Raw genomic sequence first — 27,900 nt, 5'->3', positions numbered from 1 at the left:
CTCTCCCTTTATGTATTATGATCCAGGGAAGGGTGTGTTTGGGAAGGCAACAGTCACATCAGCAATTCAGCAAATAACTTCCTGAATCTGCAGCTGTCCAGCTTTTCAGGGGCAACAACTTCTTTTGCAGAATAGTTCTCATTGTTGCTTTGGGAGCCATTACTGGAAATTCATCTAGGAATTCTTGTCTTCATGCTGCTAAGCAATTTCAGAGCCAGTTTCCTCCCCTTGATGTGATAAATCTCTTTAATAGAGTATATTCTCTCCACTGTTTTTTGAATGACACAGGAAGTAATAAGAAAACAATAAATCACATGGTGGTGGTTATTCAAATACTCAGAGAAGGTAGAATGTGAAAACACTTCAAAAAGAGCCATGTACGATTCTGACATAAGAAATCTTGAATAGAATGTGAAAATGACTTCGTTATTTGTTTTTTTGTTTTTTGTTTGTTTGTTTGTTTGTTTTTAATCTCAGGGGACTCAGTTTAACCCCATGTGTAAAGGCCATCTTTTTGAAAGACATTTACAAATTCTAGAAAGTAGAATCTTTGGAAAGGAGTTATTTTTCCATTCATTTCTGAATAAGGGAATAAAATTTGAATTTGCTATTGTGTAGACACTTCCTCAGAGCCTGCCTAAGAATTGCTTTGGAAAATTCTAGAAAAGAGTATGAATCTGACCTAAATAGACAAAATTTTGAAAATCATTTACAGCCCTTTCTGCTTTTCACTTAATAACTTGTTTATATAAAATATAAAGACCTCTTGAGACAGAAATTATCTGAGTTGCTTTAACTTCTGGTCATCAGCAAAGACTGAAACACAGTTTTCTGATTCCCAAACCTGAGACCATTATTTTCACAATGGTCTGTCCTGTTACAAAGTCCACCAGAAATGCTTTAACTCAAGTAGTCTGAGATACACTTCTCTGGCACACGTTCTCCCCTCCCATAACCCCGTCTCTTTCATTGAGCATCCTAAGCTAATTTCAAAGTGCATCATCTTCCAGTCATAGACTCTTCATTGCTGGGATTCCAGACAGGGACCAACCACCCAGCTAGGAACACACTCTTGGGATATCAAATCTTTTTCTGTGGAGAAAACACCTCACACTTCAAAGCAGATATTCAGCATAGTTGCTAATTATATATATAAAAAATAACTCCAAGAAAAACTCAGATTTCCTATTGTAAAGCTGACTCTGAACAAAGCAGTCTTTTTATGAGTAGTCAACTTCTTACCTTGCCACTGTTTTCAACTTTCAATAAGTAGAATTTCTTATTGTCTTAGTCAGGGTTTGTCTTCCTGCACAAAACACCATGACCAAGAAGCATGTTGGGGAGGAAAAGGTTTATTCAGCTTACACTTCCACACAGCTGTTCATCATCAAAAGAAGCCAAGACAGAAACTCACACAGGTCAGGAACTTGGAGGAGGGCCATGGGGGGGGGGGTGCTGCTTACTAGATTGCTTCTACTGGCTTGCTCAGCTTGCTTTTTTATAGAACTCAGGACTACCAGCCCAGGGATGTTAGTTCCCACAATGAGCTGAGCCCTCCCCCTTGATCACTAATTGAGAAAATGCCTTACAGCTAGATCTCCTGGAGACATGTCCTCAAGGGAGGCTCCTTTCTCTTGATAACTCCAGCTTGTGTCAAGTTGACAAACTAACCAGCCAGTACACATGTTTATTCTCTGAGTCCAGAAGTATTTACTTTTATGGCCACATGTCTTTATAGTAGAGGAACATTTGCTTTGTCATTATTGGTCATTTTGATAACCATGTGTGCTACTTGTACTGGAGATGATAATGACGTGTGGAAGAAGGCTGTCCTGTAAGAGCTCCTGTCTCATGTTTGGAAATAACATCTATTCACCTGGCACAAGTGTTGTGCAAAGTTTCTACACATGCATGTATTCAGCAAGGTTTCCATAGTGCTTCACTATAAAAGAAAATTTGCATTTCTTTACTCTTTCTTTCTTTCCTTCCTTCATTCTTTCTTTCTTCTTTCTTTCTTTCTTTTTTTCTTTTCTTTTCTTTTTTCTTTTTTGCAGGCACTCTTCTAAAGAAGCTCTCCAAAATGAACCTATTAACTACTTTTTGACTGACCAGTCAGAGTACTAGATGGCTCTAAATGTGAACAGCGTAGATAATTCTAGTTTAGACAGAAACATGTCTTCATGGGAAGGGTTGATGGCACAGAGTCATTAAAGACGGCCTAATGTATAATTTTTATGCCATTCCCTTCCCCAGAATAGCAAAGATCAGACAATAAAAAAATATGTTAAGAGATGCTCACTACTCTCTTTCTGGTTTAAAGTCATAGACTTCTCATATTAGGGTCGCTTATCATCTCTGATCTACAACCTAGCTTCACATTTATCTTTTGTAAGGGGAAGATAGGGTACACCTTTTATTCAACTTACAGCAGAGTCCACTTAGTGTGGCTTATATGTACATGTTTTTAGGGTTGGTTACTTGGTGCTGAATAACCAATTAGGGGACTCATCACTGGGGAAGATTACTTCTCCCTATGTCAGCAATCATTAAGGTATTAAGGTTTTCTAAGCAGTCAATGCCTGACAAAAATCAGTAGGAACCAAGCAATTATCATGATAAAAACATAAAATCTTAGAAATGTTACACACATTTAGTTAGCTTTTAATTTGCTAATATTTAAAAGCATAGCCTCTTTTTCTATTACATACAGAGTTAGCTTACCTTGAATATCATGGTTTGTTGGGGTTATAGCTCCTGTTTTTCCCATTATTAAAATGAAAATTAGTAAAAAAGACTTTTGTATGTGGATATAGATGTCCACCTTTTTATATATAATCTTGCATATTCCTGAAAAACAAAACCATAGCAATAAAATAATTTTAATATATTATTTAGAAATATTAACATAAAGTATTTCTGAGCCTTCAATAATTTTTATTACCCTTGACTATTAGAAAAGTAAAATACAATTTAATTTCTTTCTAGAATTTGTTTTGGGAGAAAATCTTTATCAAAATTTATGTTGCCAAACAAAATGTTTATAACCATACAACTTTCTTTCTCCAATGAATGTTGCTTTGTTTTAATTTTAAAAAATGATTTTCAAGGTCCCTGAGAGGGCTGAGCCTGGAAAAACATTTTCATGAAATCTGACAATCTGAGTTCAATCCCTAGAGCATAGAGTGAAGCAGGAGAAAGCCAACTCCTGAAAGTTGTCCCCCAACTTTCCTGTGTGGACAATGGCGTGTACAACACACACACACACACACACACACACACACACACACACACACTCATGCAGTAACAAACAAGCAAACAAACAAGTAAAATGGATTGAAAGGACGTAATTTTTTTTAAATTTTTTTATTCGATATAATTTATTTAATTTCAAATGATTTCCCCTTTTCTAGCCCCCCCCTCCCCAAAAGTCCCATAAGCCCCCTTCTCTTCCCCTGTCCTCCCTCCCACCCCTTCCCAGTTCCCCGTTCTGGTTTTGCCGAATACTGTTTCACTGAGTCTTTCCAGAACCAGGGACCACTCCTCCTTTCTTCTTGTATCTCATTTGATGTGTGGATTATGTTTTGGGTATTCCAGTTTTCTAGGTTAATAACCACTTATTAGTGAGTGCATACCATGATTCACTTTTTGAGTCTGGGTTACCTCACTTAGTATGATGTTCTCTACCTCCATCCATTTGCCTAAGAATTTCATGAATTCATTGTTTCTAATGGCTGAATAGTACTCCATTGTGTAGATATACCACATTTTTTGCATCCACTCTTCTGTTGAGGGATACCTGGGTTCTTTCCAGCATCTGGCAATTATAAATAGGGCTGCTATGAACATAGTAGAGCATGTATCCGTATTACATGGTGGGGAATTCTCTGGGTATATGCCCAGGAGTGGTATAGCAGGATCTTCTGGAAGTGAGGTGCCCAGTTTTCGGAGGAACCGCCAGACTGATTTCCAGAGTGGTTGTACCAATTTGCAACCCCACCAGCAGTGGAGGAGTGTTCCTGTTTCTCCACACCCTCTCCAACACCTGCTGTCTCCTGAATTTTTAATCTTAGCCATTCTGACTGGTGTACGATGAAATCTTAGGGTTGTTTTGATTTGCATTTCCCTAATGACTAATGAAGTTGAGCATTTTTTAAGATGCTTCTCCGCCATCCAAAGTTCTTCAGGTGAGAATTCTTTGTTTAACTCTGTACCCAATTTTTTAATAGGGTTGTTCGGTTTTCTGGAGTCTAACTTCTTGAGTTCTTTATATATATTGGATATTAGCCCTCTTTCTGATGTAGGATTGGTGAAGATCTTTTCCCAATTTGTTGGTTGCCGATCTGTCCTCTTGATGGTGTCCTTTGCCTTACAGAAACTCTGTAACCTTATGAGGTCCCATTTGTCAATTCTTGCTCTTAGAGCATACGCTATTGGTGTTCTGTTCAGAAACTTTCTCCCTGTACCGATGTACTCAAGGGTCTTCCCCAGTTTCTTTTCTATTAGCTTCAGAGTGTCTGGCTTTATGTGGAGGTCCTTGATCCATTTGGATTTGAGCTTAGTACAAGGAGACAAGGATGAATCAATCCGCATTCTTCTACATGCTGACCTCCAGTTGAACCAGCACCATTTGTTGAAAAGGCTATCTTTTTTCCATTGGATGTTTTCAGTCTCTTTGTCGAGGATCAAGTGACCATAGGTGTGTGGGTCATTTATGAATCTTCAATCCTGTTCCATTGATCCTCCTGCCTGTCACTGTACCAATACCATGCAGTTTTTAACACTATTGCTCTGTAGTATTGCTTGAGGTCAGGGATACTGATTCCCCCAGATTTTCTTTTGTTGCTGAGAATAGTTTTAGCTATCCTGGGTTTTTTGTTGTTCCAGATGAATTTGATAATTGCTCTTTCTAACTCTGTGAAGAATTGAGTTGGGATTTTGATGGGTATTGCATTGAATCTGTATATTGCTTTTGGCAAAATGGCCATTTTAACTATATTGATTCTACCGATCCATGAGCATGGGAGGTTTTCCCATTTTTTGAGGTCTTCTTCCATTTCCTTCTTCAGAGTCTTGAAGTTCTTGTCATACAGATCTTTCACATGTTTGGTAAGAGTCACCCCAAGATACTTTATACTGTTTGTGGCTATTGTGAAGGGGGTCATTTCCCTAATTTCTTTCTCAGCCTGCTTATCCTTTGAGTATAGGAAGGCCACTGATTTGCTTGAGTTGATTTTATAACCTGCCACTTTGCTGAAGTTGTTTATCAGCTGTAGGAGCTCTCTAGTGGAGTTTTTTGGGTCACTTAGGTAGACGATCATGTCGTCTGCAAATAATGATAGTTTGACTTCTTCCTTTCCAATTTGTATCCCTTTGACCTCCTTATGTTGTCGAATTGCCCGAGCTAGTACCTCAAGTACAATATTGAAAAGATAAGGAGAAAGGGGGCAGCCTTGTCTGGTCCCTGATTTCAGTGGGATTGCTTCAAGTTTCTCTCCATTTAGTTTGATGCTGGCTACCGGTTTGCTGTATATTGCTTTTACTATGTTTAGGTATGGGCCTTGAATTCCTGTTCTCTCCAAGACTTTAAGCATGAAAGGATGCTGAATTTTGTCAAATGCTTTTTCAGCATCCAATGAAATGACCATGTGTTTTTTTTCTTTGAGTTTGTTTATGTAGTGGATTGTATTGATGGATTTCCGTATATTGAACCAACCCTGCATTCCCAGGATAAAGCCTACTTGATCATGATGGATGATCGTTTTGATGTGTTCTTGGATTCGGTTGGCAAGAATTTTATTGAGTATTTTTGCATCGATGTTCATAAGGGAAATTGGTCTGAAGTTCTCTTTCTTTGTTGGATCTTTGTGTGGCTTTGGTATCAGCGTAATTGTGGCTTCCTAGAAGGAATTGGGTAGTGTTCCTTCTGTTTCTATTTTGTGGAATAGTTTGAAGAGTATTGGTGTTAACTCTTCTTTGAAGGTCTGGTAGAATTCTGCACTGAAACCATCTGGTCCTGTGCTTTTTTTGGTTGCAAGACTTTCTATGACTCGAAAGGACGTAATTTAAAAATGCAAATCTGGCCCATTGCCTTAACCACTTGATCCCCTCATCCCATCCGACATCTCAGACTCTGCTGCCTGCCTTCCATCCCCTTAGCCCAGCTGGACTCTTTGGTTGGGCCTTAGTGGGAGATAACCCAGAGCAGGGTGCTACCCAAGGGGAGCTTCACCTTCTCTGTGGAAGAGGGGAGGGGTGTGGCGGTGGGAGCTGGTAAGAGTGGGCCCGGGAGAGGTGCTGCGATTAAGATGTAAAGTGAAAAATAAATTAATGAAAAAAATGAAAAAAACTTGAGCCAGAACTAAGTCCAGTGGCCACAAAACAACATCAATAACAATAACAAACTCCACAGGATTCAGAGCGGGCTGGGGGAGGCTTATGTAAACTGCCAGTGCTAGCTCCAACACCTAGCTTTCCTTTGCTAGGCTTTCCCTGTTCAACACCATCCTCAGGACTGAGACCCTTCTTTCGCCACCTATCGGAAAGGAACAACAAATGTTTCAATATTAAAGGGCGACAACAGGGTCACGTTGCTCCAACTCTGTACTTAGGGAAACTTTAAGGCCGACTTAGCAAAGTCTCCCCTTGCACAGGTTTGTATCCAGCGTCCCAAATGACTGAAAGCAAGATGCTGCTTTTCTTGATCTGAAGAAAAAAGACTCGAAGACTAAAAAACAAAAAAAAAAAAAGGAGAGACTTTGGGGGAAATGCAAAACTATAGCCCTTGGCTGTGGAGTGGCGGAGATGACATCATCGCTTCTGCAGGAGTGCTGGGGGTGGGGCAGCGGAGTGGGAGCCTGCTCTGTTCTTGCTGCTGCCAAGGCTGCTGAGCTCCTGTCAGGGGATGAGTCTGGATAAATAGGGTTCTACAGTGGCCATTGCCCACAGCACTCTGAGCTGCCAGGCCCAAGACTGGAGCTTCCCATGCGGGTCGGTGCTGAGTGCTGGCGCTGCTGGCGCTGGTGTGCCCAGGGGGCATCTACAGCCAAAGCCCCAGAACTCCCCAACAGTGCGGACTGGAGCTCCAGCAGGAAAGCTCACTCTACTGGCCCTAGGTAGAGATGAGGAGAACAGCGGGGCTGGAAGACAAAGGTCCTCCCAGCAGGGACTGCAGCCCAGGAGGACAGTGCCATGATCTTCTCCGCCATGGTGGCTTCATGCCTGTGGCTGTGCCTGGCGCTGGGAGCGCAGGGAGAGCCATGCGAGGCTGTGTGCATCCCCATGTGTAGGCACAAGCCCTGGAAGGTCACCCAGATGCCCAACCACCTGCACCACAGCACTCAGGAGAACGCCATCCTTGCTCTCTAGCAGTATGAGGAGCTAGTGGACCTGAACTGCAGCTCCGTGCTGCACTTCTTCCTTTGTGCCATGTACACACCCAACTGTACCCTGGAGATCCTGCAGGATCCTGCCGAGCCCTGCAAGTCTGTGTGCCAGCGAGCATGTGACGACTGCAAGCCCCTCATGAAGATGTATAACCACAGCTGGCCAGAGAGCCTGGCCTGCGGTGAGCTGCCGGCCTATGACCCTGGAGTGTGCATCTCTCCCAAGGCAATAGTCGCTGACCTTCCGGAAGATGTAAAGTGGATAGACATCACACAAGATATGGTGGTGCAAGAAAGGTCCTTTGATGCAGACTGTAAACGTCTGAGCCCTGATCAGTGCAAGTGCAAGAAGGTGAAGCCAACCTTGGCAACAAACCTGAGCAAAAAGTACAGCTATGTTATTCATACCAAAATAAAAGCCGTCCAGAGGAATGGTTGCAATGGGGTCACAACTGTGGTAGATGTGAAAGAGATCTTCAAGTCCTCCTCACCTATATCCCTCGAATGCAAGTCCCTCTCATCACCAATTCCTCCTGCCAGTGTCCACACATCCTGCCCCATCAAGATGTCCTAATGATGTGTTATGAGTGGCATTCAAGAATGATGCTTCTTGAAAATTGTTTAGTTGAGAAATGGGGAGATCAACTCAGTAGAAGGTCCATACAGTGGGAAGAGAGACTTCGGGAACAGCAGAGAACAATTCAGGACAAGCAGCAAACAGCCAGCTTCCCCAGTCATAGTAACCCCCCAAAGCCAAAGGGAGGGTCACCTGCTCCCAAACCTGCCAGTCCTAAGAACATCAAAGTGAGAAGTGACCCCAAAAGTCAAACCTGAATAAAGGTGCAAGCTAATTTCTTTCCAAGATGGAGCCACCCTTGAAGGAGAAGGCGATGCTGCCTGGAACAGCCTACAGAACGCCACCCACCACTTGCCTTAAGGACCCTCTGGGGTTCTCTTTATAGACACATCTTGCAGCATTTCTCTTAGTGATGGCTTCAGTGTTTCACATTAAGTCACAGAGCCCTGTTATTTGTTGGTTTCCTGGTATGGAAAGTAGAAGAGGGAAAGTTGGGGAAGGGCGCCTGCATTCAGTGCTCTGTGTGCATACTGTGTGACCTTCAGTTTTGGGAATTTGACCTATAATGTATGTACATTGTAAAGTTCACATGCTATGTCAAACAAAACTTTTTTTGACAAAAATATTGAATATCCTTTAACTTCTGTTAGGAAGTTAGTGATATATTAAATGTTATTGAAAACATGTTTTTGACAAAGGCAGGAGGAATGGTACTTAAAAGATCTTCATGTGTGTGGTCCGTAGGAAGGTTTTTCAGATGAGTGTGGCTTTGAAAAGTTTAGAGCTATGGGATGTGGGAAATGGTGATGTGTGTTTGTCAGACTTTCAATTCTGTCTTTACCTAGAAACTTTGAAAAGAAAGCTAAAAATGACAAGTAAAGAGGGACAGACTGTCAAGGTCTATGTTCTTGTCATCTGGCTACCACACCATCCAGGAGATGCTCCTCACTAGTTACCCAGGGGCCGCCCCACAAACGGTATTCTTTCTTCCTCTATGACTAAAGCAATAAAGAGCCATCTTGGATAATAATAAAACAGAAGAAGAAGAAGTCGGGAAACTGCCTTTTTTAGGCCTGTTCTTTTCTTTTCCTCCTTTCACCCAAGTTTTACTCCCAGCAATAAGTGTTATGGGGAGACATCGGGTCCGTCTGTTGGTGGCACTAGGGGCAGGTTGGTGGCACCGCAACACCCCTTCCCCCATCTTGCCTACAAGTTGCATGACCTGCATTGGAATCCATGGGGTGCGGTGGGGCAGGGAGAATCCTTTCAGATCCTGGATGCGGTTGAATTCAATGTATTTTGCTCTCTTGCCTGCCCTTCCCAAGCTAGGGGAGGAGAGAGCTGCCTTCTTCTGCATGAGAATGCTTAGGGTGTCTGCCTGCTGGGACTCCCATAATCTTTTCTTCTCCTTTCTCACGGCAAAATCTCAGGTTTTCTCAGGAAAAAGCTCGCATTTCGCATATTTACATTTGCATTTTATTTTTAAAACAATCCTATCGAGGCAAAAATCTGTGTGGGGGGACATACTTCTCTCCCAACCAGGTCTAAACTTGCCTGGAAGGCTGCACCTGTTTTGAGCCCCTACCAGGAAGGGTGTTTGTGGGGGATGGAAAGAGGAAGTTCTGTGGCCCCCAAATCATTGGGAGAGAGCAGTCTGCCCGCCCCCTCACCAGGCTGCCAGCTCGGCGCACCCGAGGGCTGAGCCCAAGAAGCTGGCCTCAAAGGTGCTGGTGCAGTGATTATCAAAAAATGCCCTTCAAGTCTCAATTTCCTGGCCGGCCATTTCTTTAGCTTGCAAGGCTTGCCCTGGGTCACCTCGGTTCTCCAGAGCAGTCCCGCAGGCGCTCCTTCCCTCTCTCTCTCCCTTTCTACTCCCTGCTTGCCCAAGGCTGAACCCAAAACGCACCGCCAAGAAGGAGCAATAGACTCGGGGGCACTCAGTGCACCCCGCCCCGCAGTCCCCTCCCAAGCCGAGCTCGGCTCCTGGACTCTTGATTACCCAGATGAGTGTCATTCAGATCTAGGTCTGCAGGTCTGCAGCCTGCGTCCCTGGCTGCCTCGCTGGGGTTCCTGTGTGCTCCTGTTCCCTGTCACTGTCTGCGAGCCCGAGCCCCTCACCCAGGCTGGGGAGCACCCCAGTCACCTCAGCCACACTCATTTCGCTTCCTCCCGTGGAGGAGTTTGCAGCAAAACCGGGCAGCACCAGGCCAGGAAGTGGAAGGGAGAGAGCAATTCCCTTCGCTCAGCCAGCTTGCCAACTCTCCCTCCCCGAGGCCAGCCCTCTGAATCCCAACTGCAACTTTTCCTTTCCCTCTGTTTTTCCCCTCAACTGCAGCGAGCGGGCAGGCAGCGGCTGTGGGTGGCAGAACAGCGAAAGCCAAGAGCTGGCGAGTAGGTGGGTGGGTGGGGAAGCGGGAGGGAGAGGAAGGGCGGAGAGAGAGGGGTGAGGAGAGGGGAGGGTGGGTGAGATTCTGCTCTCCTGCCACTCCCAGCCCGTGCGGGGGGGGGGGGGGGGAGGTGGGAGGGAGGAGGCCGCGAGGAGGAAAGGGAGGAGGCAGGGGAGGAGGGAGGGGAGGAGGGAGGGGAGGAGGGAGGGAGGGAGCCAAGGAAGATGCTCCAATAATCTGCGTGTTTCCTAAGGCTTGGGGCACTTGTACATTTCTGCAGGCGCATAGCTAGCCATTTAAGGCGGCTGCTGCAGCTCTGACTGCATCTTCCTTCTCTTCTTCCTCCAGCTCCGTGCCTGTGCACATGAGTGTGTACGACTGTGTGTTGCAGGTTGTCCATTTTAGTTCTGCCCAGGAGGTGGGACTTGGTGACTTTAGCACCATCTTTTTTCTTTTTATTATTATTATTTTTGCTTCCCCACCGTCTGTTGCTGCAACTCTGCAAAGCCTCTGACTCGGAGTAGGAGGGCTCGCCTCCTTTTCAGAGCTCCTGGACCCCGCAAGCAGGCGAGCGCCAACCTGGCCACCACACCTGGCAGAACACGCCACAAGAGGGACCCAAGGCTCCCACCCAGCCGGGCAGCGGTTGAGGCGGCCGGGATGGTTTCCTGTGCTGAAGGATTTTGCATCTGATCATTAGGCATTTCAAAGAGAGGCCCCCGTTCCCCTTCCCCCCTCCCTCGCTGTCTTTGTTTCCTTACCCCCCACCCTGTTCTCCCCACTCCCCACTCCCCCCACCCCACCTCTCTCTCTCTCTCTCTCTCTCTCTCTCTCTCTCTCTCTCTCTCTCTCTCTCTCTCTCTCCTCCTCCTCCTCCTCCTCCTCCTCCTCCTCCTCCTCTTTTTTAGAACTAGAGATCAGAGGTGGATGTCTCTCTTCGCCAGCCAAGTGTAGTTTCTGGTGGATTTTCTCGCTTGGAAGAGTCTGCCTGGACCGTGTGGGCTCCCTGCTGTCTTGCCCTGCAGGTTGTGTCTGCAGCAAGACTGAGATCAATTGCTGGCTGCCAGAGGATGAGAACCTCTTCCCTCTCCTGGAAGGGCAGGATTCAGGGAACAGCAATGGGAACGCCAGCATCAATGTCATGGACATCTCAAGGAATATCACTTCCATGGAAGTCAGGTAGCCGCTGCCCAGCCCGCCCTGCCCCGCCCCAGCTCTGCATCTCCCTCTTGCCCCCACCCCCACCCCCTGCCCTTGAACCAGCCCTGTGCTCCCCAGCTTGCCTCTGTTCGCAGCCCACCCAGTGCATCAGGCTCGTCCTGGCTAGGGAGATGCTGCAGAGCTGTGTGTTCCAGGTGACTCCAGCCCCAGCCAGGTGCAATCCGATGATGCTGGGGAACCTGGGGCCCAGCTCCTTTCCCCGCCCCCACCCTCTCCAGGCTCTTTTCCAGGGTGCGAATTGGTTTCTTTGCCCCCCCACTAAAGAGCAACAGTTTGGCTAGGCTCAAGTGGAATAAAGTGGAGGCTGCTCGGTTTCCTGACTGGTGGTGGCAGATAGAGGCCAGCAGAGGCAATGCTTGCCTGAGGAGACAAGGTGACAGATAGGGACTGCTTGGGAACCAACCCAGATTTCTTGTTTTTAACTGTTTCCTTTTGGAGGCAGCAAAACATGCCAATAAGTAAACAAGTTGGATGCTGGCTTCTCCCTAGGAGACTTTGGACCTGTTCAGGCCATCATGGACGCCTACCTCTTTGCTTTTCCTACCTCCAACCCTGCCTCCTTCTCCAACCCCATTTTGTGCATTTCTGAGACATCCCCCACCTCTTTCCCACCCTCATCTGCATCTGGGCGCCTACAGACCCTTTCCTGGCTTGGACTTCCATAACTGCCCAGGATAATTCCGAATCAGGCTGTTGGAGGGAGAAGAGAGAAGAGGGCCTGGCTTCGGGGAAGGGATTTCTTTCACAATTCTGGCCCAATGACTGCAGTGGATCAAATAGTGCCCCCCCACCCCCCACAGTTCATGCTCATGTGGATTCCTTTGCAAACAGTGCCTTTGCAGATGTAGGGACTTGAGATGAGGTTGTGCAGTGCTGCTGAGACAGGTCCCAACCCCATGACTGGAGTCCTCATTAAGGCCATTTGAAGACTCAGATGTGTCCATAGGATGTTTGAGCAGAGAGACTGGAGTGAGACATCTACAAGTCAGAGTATGGGAAGGGTGGACAGAAACCACAAGGAGATGCTGGAGGCAAGGGAAGGCTTCTCTGCAATACTCTGAGGGAACAAAACCCTCCTCACACTTAAGATCCAGACTCCTTCAGAACTGTGAGGTGCACTCTGGTGACCCAGCTTGTGACACATCACACGGCAGCCTCAGGAGCCCGTGAAGGATTCTAGGGACATGGATGGTTGGCCATGGATACATAACCTTATTTCCATCCCCATGGAGATGAGTGGCCTTAGGGGATGCTCACCGATCCCTTCAAGTCTTGTTTTCATCTCTGACACAGAAGTATTTTCTTACATGGCTGTGTGAGCAGAGTGTTAAGAATTCCAAAATACAGGGCTGGAGAGATGGCTCAGTGGTTAAGAGCACTGACTGCTCTTCCAAAGGTCCTGAGTTAAGTTCCCAGCAACTGCATGGTGGCTCACAATCATCTGTAATGGGGTCTGATGCCCTCTTCTCTGTGTCTGAAGACAGCAACAGTGTACTCACATACATAAAATAAATAAATCTTTAAAAAAAGAAAATAATTTCAAAATAGGGGCTGGAGAGATGGCTCAGAGGTTAAGAGCACTGACTGCTCTTCCAGAGGTCCTGAGTCAATTCCCAGCAACCACATGGGGACTCACAACCATCTATAAGGATATCTGATCCCTCTTCTTGTGTGTCTGAAGTTAGCTACAGTGTACTCACATTAAAAAAATAAATAAATATTATTTAAAAAAAAGAATGTCAAAATAATGATAATGGAGCACATAAGGAAGTGTTAGGGACCTTCTGGGGGAGGAATCCATCCCAGTATCTGGACACATATGCCAACAGTGCTGAGGCTGAGATGTCCTGCTCCTTGAGTTGACTCTCTTCTAGTTTTGGTTTTGTGCATGTCCAGCTGGAAATCAGTGCCCCAAATTTTTATCTGATGAGAGTCACATTTACTTAGGTCTTGGATTTTTATCATATTTTTAACCCATGATCATATTGTGTTATTGTCAAAGGAATTTTTGAAGATGTGATTAAAAATAATAGTGACTTGACATTGACATAATCAAAAGAGAGGCCATGTGATTGGGCTCAATCTCACTACATTCCTCTAAAAGCAGAGTGTTCTTTATGGCTGGTGACAGATGGAGAGAGGTCAGAGAAATTTGAAACTTGGGACTGATTTAGAGTGCCCTTGCTGACTTTGAAGATGATGAGCTGCAAAGAAGGCCTTGAGAGAAGACTTTTCATGCTGAGTGTGAGCTCTGATCAACAGTCAACAAGGCTTCTGCCCTATAGCTGCATGAAAAAGTTCACTCACTGTCTACAACCAGAAACAATTTAGAATGGGCTTTCTCCCCAGCCCTCCCATACTGGCACTGGGTTTCAGATTTTAAGTCGAGAACCCACTCATTTGTATGGACTTCTGACCCACAGAACCATAAGATGATACAGTGCTCTTTTAAACCCTTTTTCTTCTAGTAATTCTCTGGCTAAAATTAGCAAATTAATATAGCCCATTGAAGTGTCAGCTATTATCTCCTTAAGTGTTTCGTAACTAGGAACTCTGGAAGTGGATGATTCCAAACATGAAAATAAATGAGTGTATGTGAGGTATCTATCTAGTGGTAGAGGAAAATGACTTGGCTTAGAGGATCTGGTTAGCATGCCTTTCTGACAGTTTCAGGAGAGATGTGATGCCTCCTATACATAAAAAAAAAAGCAAGGGACTTTTTTTTTTAAAAAAAAGTTATGATCACTGTTGAGATTTTAAAAGATCATCTTTACCCTTCTCTTCTCTCTTTATGTTTTAAGTTTTAGGAATTCTCTAGAAAAATGCAGAGAGATGTCAATAAAAAAATTGTACTGAGCTACCTAATGACCCTCTAAGTGACAAAACACTACACTAGAAGTTGAGTAAACTCAATCTGAAATTCATATTTTAATAGGGGCATCTGAACATGTTGACTCTATCAACCAATAGGGAAATAAAACATGCATTGTGGGATGAAGTTACCTTGGACAATAACCATTCTGCTAACATTCAAGAATATTTAGAAAACAGCTGTGATAGTATAGGATGGTATATTCATTCACAATGTAAGTGAGTCTGTCTTCAGGCAAGAACAACAATACTATTATCTTTGTGGTCTGAGGCAATACTACAAGGGGAAAGAGCAGAAGGTAGAGAGAAGAGAAGAGATCATGGGGTAGGAACCTTGAAAACATGGCCATGAGGGCTGGCCAGTTGGAGTAAGAGCAGCCTAGATGAATATGACAAATCATATTGTGGGATTATTGGCAGGGAGGTCAACATAACAGCAGAGAGGGTAGATATCTGCCCAGCTCTAGTGCTCACTAAGCCTTTTTATTAATATGAAAATTTTAGGTCTCTCATCTAGGAATTGAATGATCAAAGGAGTTGTAGAAACCTTCAGCTGAGGAGCCCCAGGGACTACTGTCACGGAGAACCACTTGAGTAGTGGCTCTGAGGCTCCTGACACCTCATAAACTGCCACTGCCTCTGTCTGTGGATTAGAGGGGGAAATCAGTGGTGCTGGTCAGCCTAATACACATCCTCACCCATGGGATTTGCTGTTCCCAAAGTTCTGTTGGCTGCCACCATCGCCCCCCCCCCCACCCAAACCCACTGGCAAGTTCCTTGAGTCAGCCCTCACTTACCATCCTACTCACAATCCAAGTTCTGTGTTAGGAGGTTTGGTGGCAGCTCTGGCCACAACCACTACACAGGAAGTTAGGGTGCAGGCAAGGACTCCTGTGAAGCTCATAGCTGGTGGTGGCATCCTGAAGCACCAGATGTGGGCATGCTCCCCATCCTGAAAGGCTCCAGGACAAGTGGGAGTGCTGCTCTTTGTAAGTCTGTGGGAGGAGAGCAGAACTTTACTGGGGTGAGAAATGGGGGGTGAGCAATGGGGAAACCATGTGGCCTCACACCTGTACCTGAACCCCAAGCCACCCCACCTGCTCTGGTCCCTCTCTCCAATGCTGCTACAGAGCTTCCAGCACTCAAGTGGATTCTCCCTAAGTTTTATTTTGTGCTTTGACTCCAAACTCTGGTAAAAGTAAGGCAAATTTCATTATGTTTTAGGTCCATTTTATACTTAAACACTCTCAGTAGTTTTTCTAGGATGCTTTTGCAGTGCTTAAGCAGGCCTTGAGAGACTACCAGAAGAATGTTTCATTGTATTCTTTTCCCAGTCCACAGGAGTAGCTTTCCTGCCAAGAATAAACAAGTCCTAACTCTGCAGACACCTACACAACTAGGTAGGAATCTATTACTGAACTGTGCTTTCAGCTTCACTAAAATTATGTCAAAGAACAGGAACAAGTGTAGAGCGAGGGGGTGGGGGAGACACCTGTTCTCTCAGAAGCCAGAATCCCCAACAAGCTGCCTCAGGCACAGCTAGGGAAGATGGAGCAGGCTGCAGTCTATGGGCACCAGCGTTCCATTCCTGTGCACAGCCAGTCAACAGTTCCTCACACATAAACACAAACAACCCCTCCACCCAGAGAAAAAAGAAAAAATATCATGTTAAGAAGGAATGAACACTAATCTCAATATGAGCAGAAGAGTCCAGAGTAGCTACAACTGAGCTGGGACCTCCAGAGATGACACAGACCAAGGGTAAATCTGAGGAGAGAGAGGCCCTAAGAGCTACCTGGCTAAGGTCACATTGACATTGGCAACCCCACTGCCAGGCTGGAAAGCAGCAGGGCACAAAGACTGGGAAGGACCGGTCCTTGCAGGCTTCAGCATGTGCACCAGGCTCTCCTTCCTGCCCTTCCTGACTGAGGTAGGAAAGTTCCCAGGCCTCCCAGGGTTGTTCTTAGCTCCCTTTCACTTTTTGGCTGAGGTCAAAGTCCCTGGACCCTGTGATCAGCACCCAAGGCAAAGTTGTCCCAGGGCGATCCTTCAGGAACTGAGGTAGCTGAAGTCAATAATAGGTCTCAAGCCCCTGTTCTGAGTCCACTTGGTTTCTCAGTCATTATCCTGTGAGTCAGGGGAAGATCAGAGAATGGTCTAAGGTGGTGCTAAGCTGCCAGAGCCACTCTAGGTCTGAACTCTCTGAGAATTCTCTAAAGTTACTCCCTCCACCCCGCGCCCCAATTTTTGGTTTCACTGGCCTTGAGAGAGCATTCAGCCCAGGAGTGGGGATTGGCCAGGCACAGGTGGAGAGGAGGCCCTCTTGTTTGCTTCTTAGCCCTAAGCAGGCTAAACTACTAGCTAGAAAAAAGGGGCTTCTTAATGGTTTGGGGTGATAGAGATTGGCCCAGAGCCACAAGGGTATAAAAAACAATCAATTCTGAGACTGCATACCTCAAATCCAATGCAATATATTCTTTTGGGGGGAGGGTTTTAGAAAATTTTAGTTTACTTTAATCCCTGCCAGGATTAAATTCAAGTCATCAGACTTAGTTACAAGTGCCTAATTTACCAGCTGAACCATCTTGTCAGCTCCTCCAACAGTTTTGAAATTTAAAAATAATACAGAAATGATAAAAAAAAATTCAATTTTTCCTCCCAACCCCTGCTCCCACAATGATGACTTTGAAACTAATCATTTATTAATAGATTCCTAGGCTGTAAGCTTTAGTTCATTTCCTTACTAACTCATACCTTATGTAACCCAATCAAACTATTCTCTCTACCACATAGTTACTTACCGGTCCTCAGCCTCGTGTGTCCAAGCCTGGTGCTAACCTTCTTTATTCTATCCTGAGTTCAGCCACCTGCTGGCTTATGTACATCTCCTCAAGCTCTGCTCAGATCTCATGCTTTGGGCCTCCACAGTGTTCACTGGCGAATCTCCCTTTATCCTGAACATCTACCTGCTGGTTAGTTACCACTCCTTCTGTTCCTGACTGCTTCTTCCTTACTGTCTTCCTTCAGCATCTCTCCCAGTGTGTCTCTCGAATCTCGAATTGTCTCAGTATTTCCCAGAATCCTCTCTTCTCCTGCTTGTGCCCCACCTCCAATTTCCTACCTCAGCTCATTGGCCATAGGCTTTTTTATTGTCAGGTGATGCTTATAAGAGATTCTCTCTCTCTCTCTCTCTCTCTCTCTCTCTCTCTCTCTCTCTGTCTTTTAAATATTTTTATTTTCTACATTCTTTGTTTACATTCCAAATGATTTCCCCTTTCCCGGATCCCCCCTCCCCATATGTCCCATAAACCTTCTTCTCTCCATCCATTCTCCAATCACCTCCCTCCTTTTTCTCTGTTCTTATATTCCCCTCCAATGCTAGATCAATCCTTTCCAGGATCAGGACCCTCTCCATACTTCATCATGGGAGTCATTTGTTATGTGATTTGTGCCTTGGGTATTCAGGGCTTCTGGGCTAACCTTACTTGGAACTTAAATAAAAATGAAAAAAACTAAAGAAATTATTCAAGAAACATGGATTCCTTGTGCAGTTTAATCAAAGGCACAAGCTATGAAATATAGTCTACACTACTTGTGAGGCCTATATTGTGCTATAATTTCATTCTAATCCCTGTGGATTTTGAAAACAATAATTATTAAATGCACATTTGTGTTCCAGCTACAGAAGTCACACATGGATTTGGAGGTTCCCTAGTGGGGAAAGGCCAAGAAAACCTGCAGTGTAAAAGATAAATCACAAAATGGCCTGCATGAGATTTTTAGTTTTCTCATTAAGCAGCAGCAAACTCTGCTTCTGAGCAAGACACTGACTTTACTTATTGCAAGCAAAGCTTAGTTAGGTGAAAGCAGAGATTGAGAGCAAAATCATCTGAATATGAGAAAGAAATCAGAAGCCTGTAGAGCAGTTCATAGTCTAGATGTCAGCAGTGTGATGAACAGTGAAGAGGGGAGGCAGCTAGGTAAAAAGATGACTTAGTGCCATCCTTACCTCAGCAGATGAGCACATCTGTGGAACATGGTGTGCAGTTACTGATCTAGCAAATGTGTTTTCACCACCTTATCTCCATGTGATGCGTTAGCTTCAGAGGTCAGGTTTTTCCCTCTTTTCTCTTGTGCTTAGGCTGTTTCCCCTTACCTCCATTAATTTGGAGAATGCAAAAATTGTAACAAAGGCAAAAACACAAAAATGAATGTAGAAAGCAAGGAGACCAAGGTAACTTTCTTAGGATCCCTGAGAGTTTCGGGCTTCCTAAAATGGAATCAGTTTGAAGGTCTTGCTCCATTGTTCGTCTCCTGTCCATGAAATGAATGATCAGGTGTTCTAAAGTGCTTTCGAGTAATCACCCACCCACCCTCCCACCTGCCTCCCACCCTGCCCCCCCTTTTTTTTAAAGTACTGTTTTTCTAGCAAAGAGCAAAATATTTGGAGTTGATGGGTAAAAATCTCTGTCTTTGGAAAGTGTTCAAAGGCATTTTGGACAAGCTGATTGTAGATCAGCCCCTTCTGGCATTTTGTCTTGAATATTTCCTTCCTCACACCTCATATACTGTCCCAGAAGGCGATAGATTTCCATATGGCCTTGGGTGGCACCAACTTGATGTCTATGAAAAAGTGGAAGATGGAGGTCTACCCAGAACAGAGTGTTCGTGTCCTGGTTCTTTTGATCTCACAGATGTCACTGTTCTGAAAGAAGCTAACCTGTCCTTCCTTTATCTCTGCTCTCTGAAACTGAAGAATGTGGCTCTGCCGGTGCTTTGTCTGCCTTCTTACTCGTTGATACTCTGACTACTGAAATAATGTTTACTCCATTTCTAAACTGATCCACCTCAAACACTTTTGATTTGGTGGCTTATACCATTTGCCAGCTACAAAGCACTAACTTCTCAAATAAGAGTCTTTATAGTTAATGCACATAGTCCTAATAGTTAATAATCATGTAATTAAGATAACTGAGCATCATAGTCTGAACTGGGACACTCTACATAGCCCTGAATGTGCAGGAATTCACTATGTAGACTAGGCTGGCCTCAAACTCACAGAGTTATACCTGCCTCTACTGGATTAAAGGCACACCTGGCTCTCCTCTCCTCACCTCCCTTCCTCTCCCCTCCCCTCCCTTCCCTTCCTCTCCCCTCCCTTCCTCTCCCCTCCCCTCCTGTCTCTCTCTCTTTGAAATGCTTTTTGTCCAGTAAAACATGCATGCCATATGGATGTCAGAAACCATCTATATTTGATTACAAACACTAAAGAATTTACAAGCCCGAAATAGATAAGGACTAGTAAAGTCACACTAGCCTATCATTTATCATTTGGGTTTTATACTAGTTATTGAATAATTAGAATCCCAAAGTTTTGACAGATATGCTGCTTTTAAATTTTGGTAGATTTATTTGTTTGTTTTTTAAACTCCTAACTTAAATAAAAGAAAACTTACAGGCTAGCCGAATTCTATAGAATTAATTTGTTTGTATGGAAAAAATTAGATCTCATTACATACTTAATAATGCATTTTGCTGGAATAATATAGTTACATGAAATTATAAAAGTAAGTGGAATATGGATATTATGGATAAAACATTTTCAGAATAAAGAATAATCTCTTAAGTTTCAAACTGCCTTTGCTGCCTCTACATCTAAAGAATTATATATATATATATATATATATATATGTGTGTGTGTGTGTGTGTGTGTGTATACATATATGTATATACATCACACTCATGTGTGATGATTTGGACACTGAAGCTAATAGAAAAGAAACTGGGGAAGACCCTTGAGGACATTGGTACAGGGGGAAAGTTCCTGAACAGAACACCAATAGTGTATGCTCTAAGATCAAAAATTGACAAATGGGACCTCATAAAATCACAAAGTTTCTGTAAGGCAAAGGACACCATCAAAAGTACAAATAGGCAACCAACAAATTGGGAAAAGATCTTCACCAACTATACATCAGATAGAGGGCTAATATCCAATTTATACAAAGAACTCAAGAAGTTAGACCACAGAAAGCCAAATAACCCTATTAAAAATGGGGTACAGAGCTAAACAAAGAATTTTCACCCAAAGAACTTCAGATGGCTGAGAAGCATCTTAAAAGATGCTCAACTTCATTAGTCATTAGGGAAATGCAAATCAAAACAACCCTGAGATTTCACCTTACACCAGTCAGAATGGCTAAGATTAAAAATTCAGGAGACAGCAGGTATTGGCAAGGATGTGGAGAAAGAGGAACACTCTTCCACTGCTGGTGGGGTTGCAAATTGGTACAACCACTCTGGAAGTCAGTCTGGCAGTTCCTCAGAAAACTGGGCAGGTCACTTCCAGAAGATCCTGCTATACCACTCCTGGGCATATACCCAGAGGATTCCCCAGCAGGTAATAAGGATACATGGTCCATTATGTTCATAGCAGACCTATTTATAATATCCAGAACCTGGAAAGAACCCAGGTATCCCTCAACGGAAGAATGGATGCAAAAAATGTGGTATATATATACAATGGAGTCCTTCATGAAATTCTTAGACAAATGGATGGAGCTGGAGAACATCATACTAAGTGAGGTAACCCAGTCTCAAAAGATTAATCATAGTATGCACTCACTAATAAGTGGATATTAGCCTAGAAAATTGGAATACGCAAAGCATAATCCACACATCAAATGATGTACAAGAAGAACAGAGGAGTGGCCTGGTTCTGGAAAGACTCAGCCTCAGTGTAGCAGTATAGGGCAAAACCAGAACAGGGAAGTGGGAAGGGGTGGATGGAAGAACAGGGGGATGGAAGAGGGCTTATGGGACTTTCAGGGAGTGGGGAGCCAGAAAAGGGGAAATCATTTGAAATGTAAATTAAAAAATATATCGAGTAAAAAATAATACATTCATATTACAAATTAAATTTAATATACCTAACTCATGAGTTTCTGATTCTAAAAACTGAAGTATTTTAAATTTATGTTACTTGTAGCCTTCAGTGTTACAGTGGCATGCCTACACAGATTTAAAATATGCAGCAATAAGACTGGATTGTAAATAAATGGCCTGGTAGAAAACGCATCTTGAGGATGCATGTTGACACTGTGTTGTGTGGGTAATATTAACATTCATTCACACTGATGCTAGTGAGGAAACTTACATTCCAACTGGAGGGTAAAATGTCTTGGTAAAAACAAATTAAAGAAAATCAACTTTGTAGGGCTTGTTTGGTTGGTTGGTTCGTTGGTTGATTGGTTTTTGTCCTATGAGCCTTAATAAAATACCTTTCTATTAAAGTCCTTTCAGATGCCATTGACTTAGTAAGTTTGTGTCCCTGATTAAACAGGCTTTAGGTAAAGCCTTCTTTGTGGTAAAAAATCAAAAACAAACAAACAAACAAAAACAAAAAAAACTTTTTTATAACAAAGCAAAAATATTAAGTTCAATTTGTGTAACGTCTAAATTCCAGTGCTGAAATCATACTTCATAATGTTGAAGTGTGAAGCTATAGCCTATTGTTGGAGTAGTAATGTGTAATTGGCACACTGTTTCTCTACGCTGCTTTCTGGTGTAATCTGAAAATTGTTACTATGCAGTTAGGTATGATAACAAAGTTTAGATGAATTAGTTTCCTAGAATTTATGACTAAAATGAAAACAAATCTGCTCAGGAATCACTGTGTGGAACACAAACAAACTGATCACAGAATATTTTGCCCATCCAAGTGAAAGATAAATATATTTTTAGGTATTTTTTAAGTGTATATATGTGTGACTATAAATAAAATTAATTGATTATTTGAAGCTTTTAATTGTTGTGACAAGGTGGATACACCACACCATAATAGTTAGGAATACTGTAAATTCTCACTGTGAGGATGTTGACTTGAAAATTTTATGTAGATTGTCTGGTCAACAGTACAATAGCCCCTCATTGTGTGCAAATATTAAGAACCTGCAAATTGCACCCAGCACATGCTGCTGTGTGCAGTAAAAGTACTTGGTATTCAAGCATGAGGTCATGAGTGTAGATCCCCTGTACCTAGATAAATGTCAGGACTACTTGATAACAGTCCACATGTCATTTCGGTGCTTGGGAAGCAGAGACAAGTGATGCCTAGAATAAGCTCATAATCTAGACTAAGTGAACCAGTGAGCTCTGGGTTCAGTTGAGAGACCCTGCAGAAATAGGTGGCCAAGCATCCAACATCAACCTTTTATACCAACAGACACACACGAACACTTTCATATAGACACGCACACCACATACATTGACAATAAAAGAGCTTGCAAATCTTAACCTTAGGTATGTTAGAGATGTGATTAAGGTTAAGGACTATGAGATGAGGGAGGTACTCCGGGGTAATCTATGTAGACCTAATTTAATTGCATGGGTAGTTAAGAGTTATGAAGTTTTTCTAGCTATGGTGAGGGAGAAAGCTATAATACTGGAAGGAAGAATGGTCAGATATAGCATCCTGCCTGTGAAGATAGAACAAGGGGGCACAAGCCACGTAATCCAGACAGCCTATTGAACCTGGAAAGGACTGGGAAGCAGATTGTCTATTAGCACCTCTTGAAGATGCTACACTTTGAGATTGGCTCAGTGAGACCTGCCCAACAGAATGTAAGTTTCTCTTGTTTAAAGACATTGGAATTTTGTTAACTTGTTATGGTGACCATGTATGTACCTTACTGTGTTTTAAATTTGTTAAATATTTATTAAGTTTAAATACGATAAAGGAATAAAAGCTATTTGGTATAGTAAAAAATGTGTGGTAATTTATAAGACTTCCTTACATGAAGACTGGTAACAGCCCATTTTGGCACTCCAATGAACTGAATGAATTAAGAACATCTTCATAGATAGGTTTTATCTTTTAATCAGAGGTTGCTGGGCCAGGGATATATCACAGTGATAACGTGATTGCCTAGCATATTTGAGGTCTGTGTTTATCCCTAGTATCAAGACAAAGAAAAATCATTTTAATAGTGTCATGGTGTCAAATATATAACCAACATTTGATGATTGCTAAGAAGAGCAGGATTTCATTGACAGTTGCATTGACATTGTCCACGAATGTAGTTTTGACAAATGAGTTTGAAGACATAACCAAATATAACTGGTTTTGTCATACAGAAGCACCATCTCCACCCTTTTGACACATGAGGGCATTTCTAATTATGTCATGCTCAACAATTATCAAGAAATTGTATAAGGACTCAAACTGCAGGGCCTGAGTTTATCTGTTTTCACATAGTGCTCTTCAGAAAGCAGGGGTGGTAAGGCATTGGAATCCTTCTGAAAATGGCTTCCTGTTTAGTAATCAAACCTAATGCAGGAAGCCTGCAAAATGACAGGATTCAAGATACTCTACTATGGCAAGAGATCTAAGATTAGAATAAATATCTAATAGGTAAGTACATAAAGATAAAATGAGCTTTAAGCAGTTTCTGTCCCTGTTCTGCCCAGCTATTGAAGGATAAACTCAGAAGTATTTATTTAGTCTCTTTCCGCTAATACTGGGGATATAGGTCCAAAGAGCTTTACCACTGTTGTATTTAGTGACAAATACAACAAAGAACCTAGGAAAAGAACAAGAAAGAGGACAGGGTTTAACTGTGTTTTTAATTTGTTAAATATTTATCAAATATCAAAATTTAAATATTATAAAGATATAAGCTATTTTGGTATAACACTAAATAGGTGATAATTTATAAGACTTGCTTACATTGAGACTGATAACAGCTCATTTTGGTACTCGAATGGAATGAATTCAGAACACCTTCATAGATATTCTATGAGATCTATGTGAGATGACTGGTAGAAACACTGGTCACCAGGAGAGGAGTCAGGTGCTCAAAACTGGGAAGGTTGGCAGAGGTTGAAAATCATGTTCCTTTTAGAGGATTTGGGAGACTCAGTTTTAATTCAAAAATCAGTTCAAAAGGAGAAAATGCAAATCCATAAAGCTGAGGCAGGGGGTTATTTTAACTGTGAAAGTGCATGTGTGTTGGGATGTAGCTAGTGGACTAGAGAGTAAGTGAAGGTAGAGATACTGGAAGGCTCTAGAGATTGATTGCATAAGAAAAATATTAGAAGAACAACAAGACTTCTGGGAAATGCAATCATTCTGCCAGCTACAAAAACAACAAACACATTCTCATCAAGAAGGACACAGATTACTGAGTAGGTATTGAAAGGTATGCACTTGTAAGATAGCTCAAAACAGCTGAAAAGTTAGGGAAAAGTAGGTGAAAATAATAAAATTAAAATTGATAAAGTGTTTCCCCTTTGGGATAGTCTCTCTTAAATCTCCATGAGGATATTTGGATCCAAGACAATCATTTATACATATGTTGAGTTGATTTGCTAAGTAACAAATCTTACCATCTCTATACTGGTGTTATCTCTATACTGTAAATCTAGAGACTGGGTTCAATCCTTAGAGAGATTTACCTCTCTTCCAAAGGTTAGAGGAAAGACTCAGATACACTATGTCTCCAAGGAAACACTTGTTTTACAAAGTTGAGGAAGGAGAGAGTGGTGTGTATAAAAGGAAAAAGTCATTTCCGAGTTCAGAGTGGTAGATGACATCACTTGCTAAGGTGGGCAGAGTTGAGAAGTCAGGTTTGAAGTTGCTGTTGCACAGAACCTTGGAGATCGATTTACACTAGAAAATTCATCTGTTGTGTAAAAATCGATTGTCTCGTTAGGGTTTTAATGCTATGAAGAGATGCCATGACAACTTTTCTAACAGAAAATATTTAATTGAGGCTGGCTTACAATTTCAGAGGTTTAGTCCATTATGGTCATGGTAGCTAACACAGCAGATTGCAGGCCAGGCAGGAATGGTGCTGGAGAAGGAGCTGAGAGGTCTACATTTTGATCCCAAGGCAGGCAGCAGGAGACTGTGTGTCATGCCCGACATAGCTAGAGCACAGGAGACCTCAAAGCCTGCTACACAGTAACACACTTCCTTCAACAAGGCCACACCTACTCTGAATAAAGCCACACCCCGTACTAGTGCCAATAACTCCCTATGGTCCAATCATTTAAACACAGAGTCTTTGGGGGCCATTCCTATGTAGGCTGATGATAGGACTTTGTGGTCCTCAACTGGACGTTGGTAACTGGATAGGCTGGTATGTAGGGACACAGAAAATGAGGGGAGAAAGGAGGTCATTTCTTCTTCTGCTGTGTAATCATAGATTTAACACAAGTAAATCATTCTTAAGTGGTTGATCCAGGAGTCATAGTCCTAGCAGTGGCTATTATTTTTATCTTTTAGTGCTTTTCCTGAACACTGTGGTAGAGCATTTAGGTTGCCAACACTTGTAATCCAGATCTGTGCCTTCCACAGTGGTGTGTGTGCTTAGGGGTTCCTCCCCTTGGCCTGTGCTACTCACAGAGTTGTACCTTCTCTGAGCCTCTTGGGTGTGCTGACTGTTCTCCTGCTCCTGTGCCTCCCTTGAGACCTGAAATCCTCTCGTTCCTTCTGTCTTGCTGCCCTCCTTTGAACTTTTGCTTATTTGGAAATATTTTCATTTGTTTCCACACATAACTTGTAGATGTTTATCCCCCCTGCACAGTTAGGTATCCGTTTACTGACTTATTTATTTAATCTGGAATGTGTTGGATTTGAAACCATAGCACAGATGCTTTTCTCTCCCAGGAGAGTGGGGGATGCACAGAGAATGGTTTTGTGTGGCTCGGAAGTGACAGTGAAGAGGGAAGTGTCTTATTGGGAAGAAATACCGAGTTGGAGCTCCAGGTGTGTGTCTAGAGTAGACTCACTTCATGACTATCTTAGTTACTGCAACAAATTGAAAAAGGACATATAGGTGGGAAAAATTCTCATTTGCAAAATGTTTTTGATCTAGTTTAAAATTAGGACTGTCTGCCATCTACTGTATTACATAGATCAGTTTGTATATCTTTTGTCCTGGAGCCACCTGCTTAAATCAGCCTCCTGTTCTGGTAAATCTAAAAGGATTCAAAGAAGCAGGGGTTGGCTTCCTATGAAGAAATGCTTTTGCTGACCGGGTCTGACAAATAGAAAAGTAGGAAGAGGTAGCCTTCAGGAATCTCTTTCCATTTTATGAAGACTAGTGTTGGGGAACTGAAGTATAAATACAATCAAGAGAAAGCAATGGTGACCTGGACAGAGACTTTACCATCTGATGGTTTGAAATATTTGGTGGGCTCACAGTTTTAATGGGTTTGTCTTAGACAGTTCTCCCATGAAAGTGTTGGTTAATAATTTACCCTTCCTGAGAGGCAGAGGCCACAATAATAGGTTGTGAGCGGGAACTCTGAGGCCTGTCATCTGCTGGAGTTCATCTTGCTGGCTAGAGCCATGAACCCTGTTGGTTGCCACAGGGTACCAAGCCTCTGAACATTGACAAAGAAAAGCTTCAGAGAGCTCAATAATGCAGAGATGTTTGGAGTGATTTACTTGAAGCGGTATCTAAAGTAATGGGTTACTACTGTAGCTACCCATCTGCTCTGCATCAAAAAGAATGTAACTCTACATCTTTTGAAAAAGTTTATTTTGAAGTAGGGTGGAACTGTGTATGGAGGGAACAGAGTGTGGCAGGCTGATAAATTATTGCTTCAGAATATTTATGAAACTTCGGGAGAAAGGACAAACAGCGCTTGTTGATTGATACCTGGAATATGTTTTTATTGTCTAACAAAATATTGGATGCAGCTGTACCTGTAAGACTTAGCTGCTGTGCGTGTGATCGTCAGTGGGAGCCGCCGGAGCGTGTTACCCCTTACCATACACTGTTTTGATAGGATAGTAAGCTCAGCTCTGCTGTAGGCTTCAGTACAATTTATGTGAATTGTATTTCCCTGTTTAGTCATTGAATCATATTGCGATATGAGCATGGTAAGTTTTGTAATTTGCTTTCCTGTGTGAAGAGTACTTTTCTTCTACTGAAGGTTCATTGCTGCATACTTTTTTTTAAGTTAGGCATTATGTCATTACAAAGATTTACAGTTATTTAATAATGATTTATTGTAGTTATTTATTCTGCCAGCTGTGCCACATTTTCGGTGGAATTTGTAAATCAAATTTATATCGAAATTTACCAGGACATGCATTTCAGGATTTAAAAAAATATACTTTAAAATCTTTTTGAAGTGGGTAGTTTCATGCTAACTTAACAACCGTTGTTAATGTTCAGCCTCTGCCATGTCTTTCCCACAACCACTGCAAAGAGGACCCTGTTAAGTCTGTTAAAATAGTTTCTGGTTTATCCTCTTTATTTTCAGACTATTAGTGTCATGTTGTATTTGACCTGGGATGTTCACACGACATTAAGGAACGTGGAAACATCTTGACATAAGGCTCTCTGCAGTATCATAAGTTTTAATCACTACTAAAGTGCTCATCCAGGATCTAACTGAGAGCATATTTAGGAGGTTGTGGAATCCCCTTCCTTTGCTCAGAGCTCAC

The 27,900-nt window shown here is 42.9% G+C and overlaps 1 pseudogene; it reads left to right on the top strand.

Moving 5' to 3' along the window:
• The first annotated feature begins 7,188 nt into the window (after positions 1-7,188).
• Positions 7,189-8,216, top strand: LOC127686447 (secreted frizzled-related sequence protein 4-like; annotated as a pseudogene).
• The last annotated feature ends 19,684 nt before the right edge of the window (positions 8,217-27,900 follow it).

The sequence above is a fragment of the Apodemus sylvaticus genome, chromosome 5 (assembly GCF_947179515.1).
Source record: "Apodemus sylvaticus chromosome 5, mApoSyl1.1, whole genome shotgun sequence".
Lineage (NCBI taxonomy): Eukaryota > Metazoa > Chordata > Mammalia > Rodentia > Muridae > Apodemus > Apodemus sylvaticus.
Note: the sequence above shows the minus strand (reverse complement) of the source record. Positions and strands in the feature narration are given on the sequence as shown.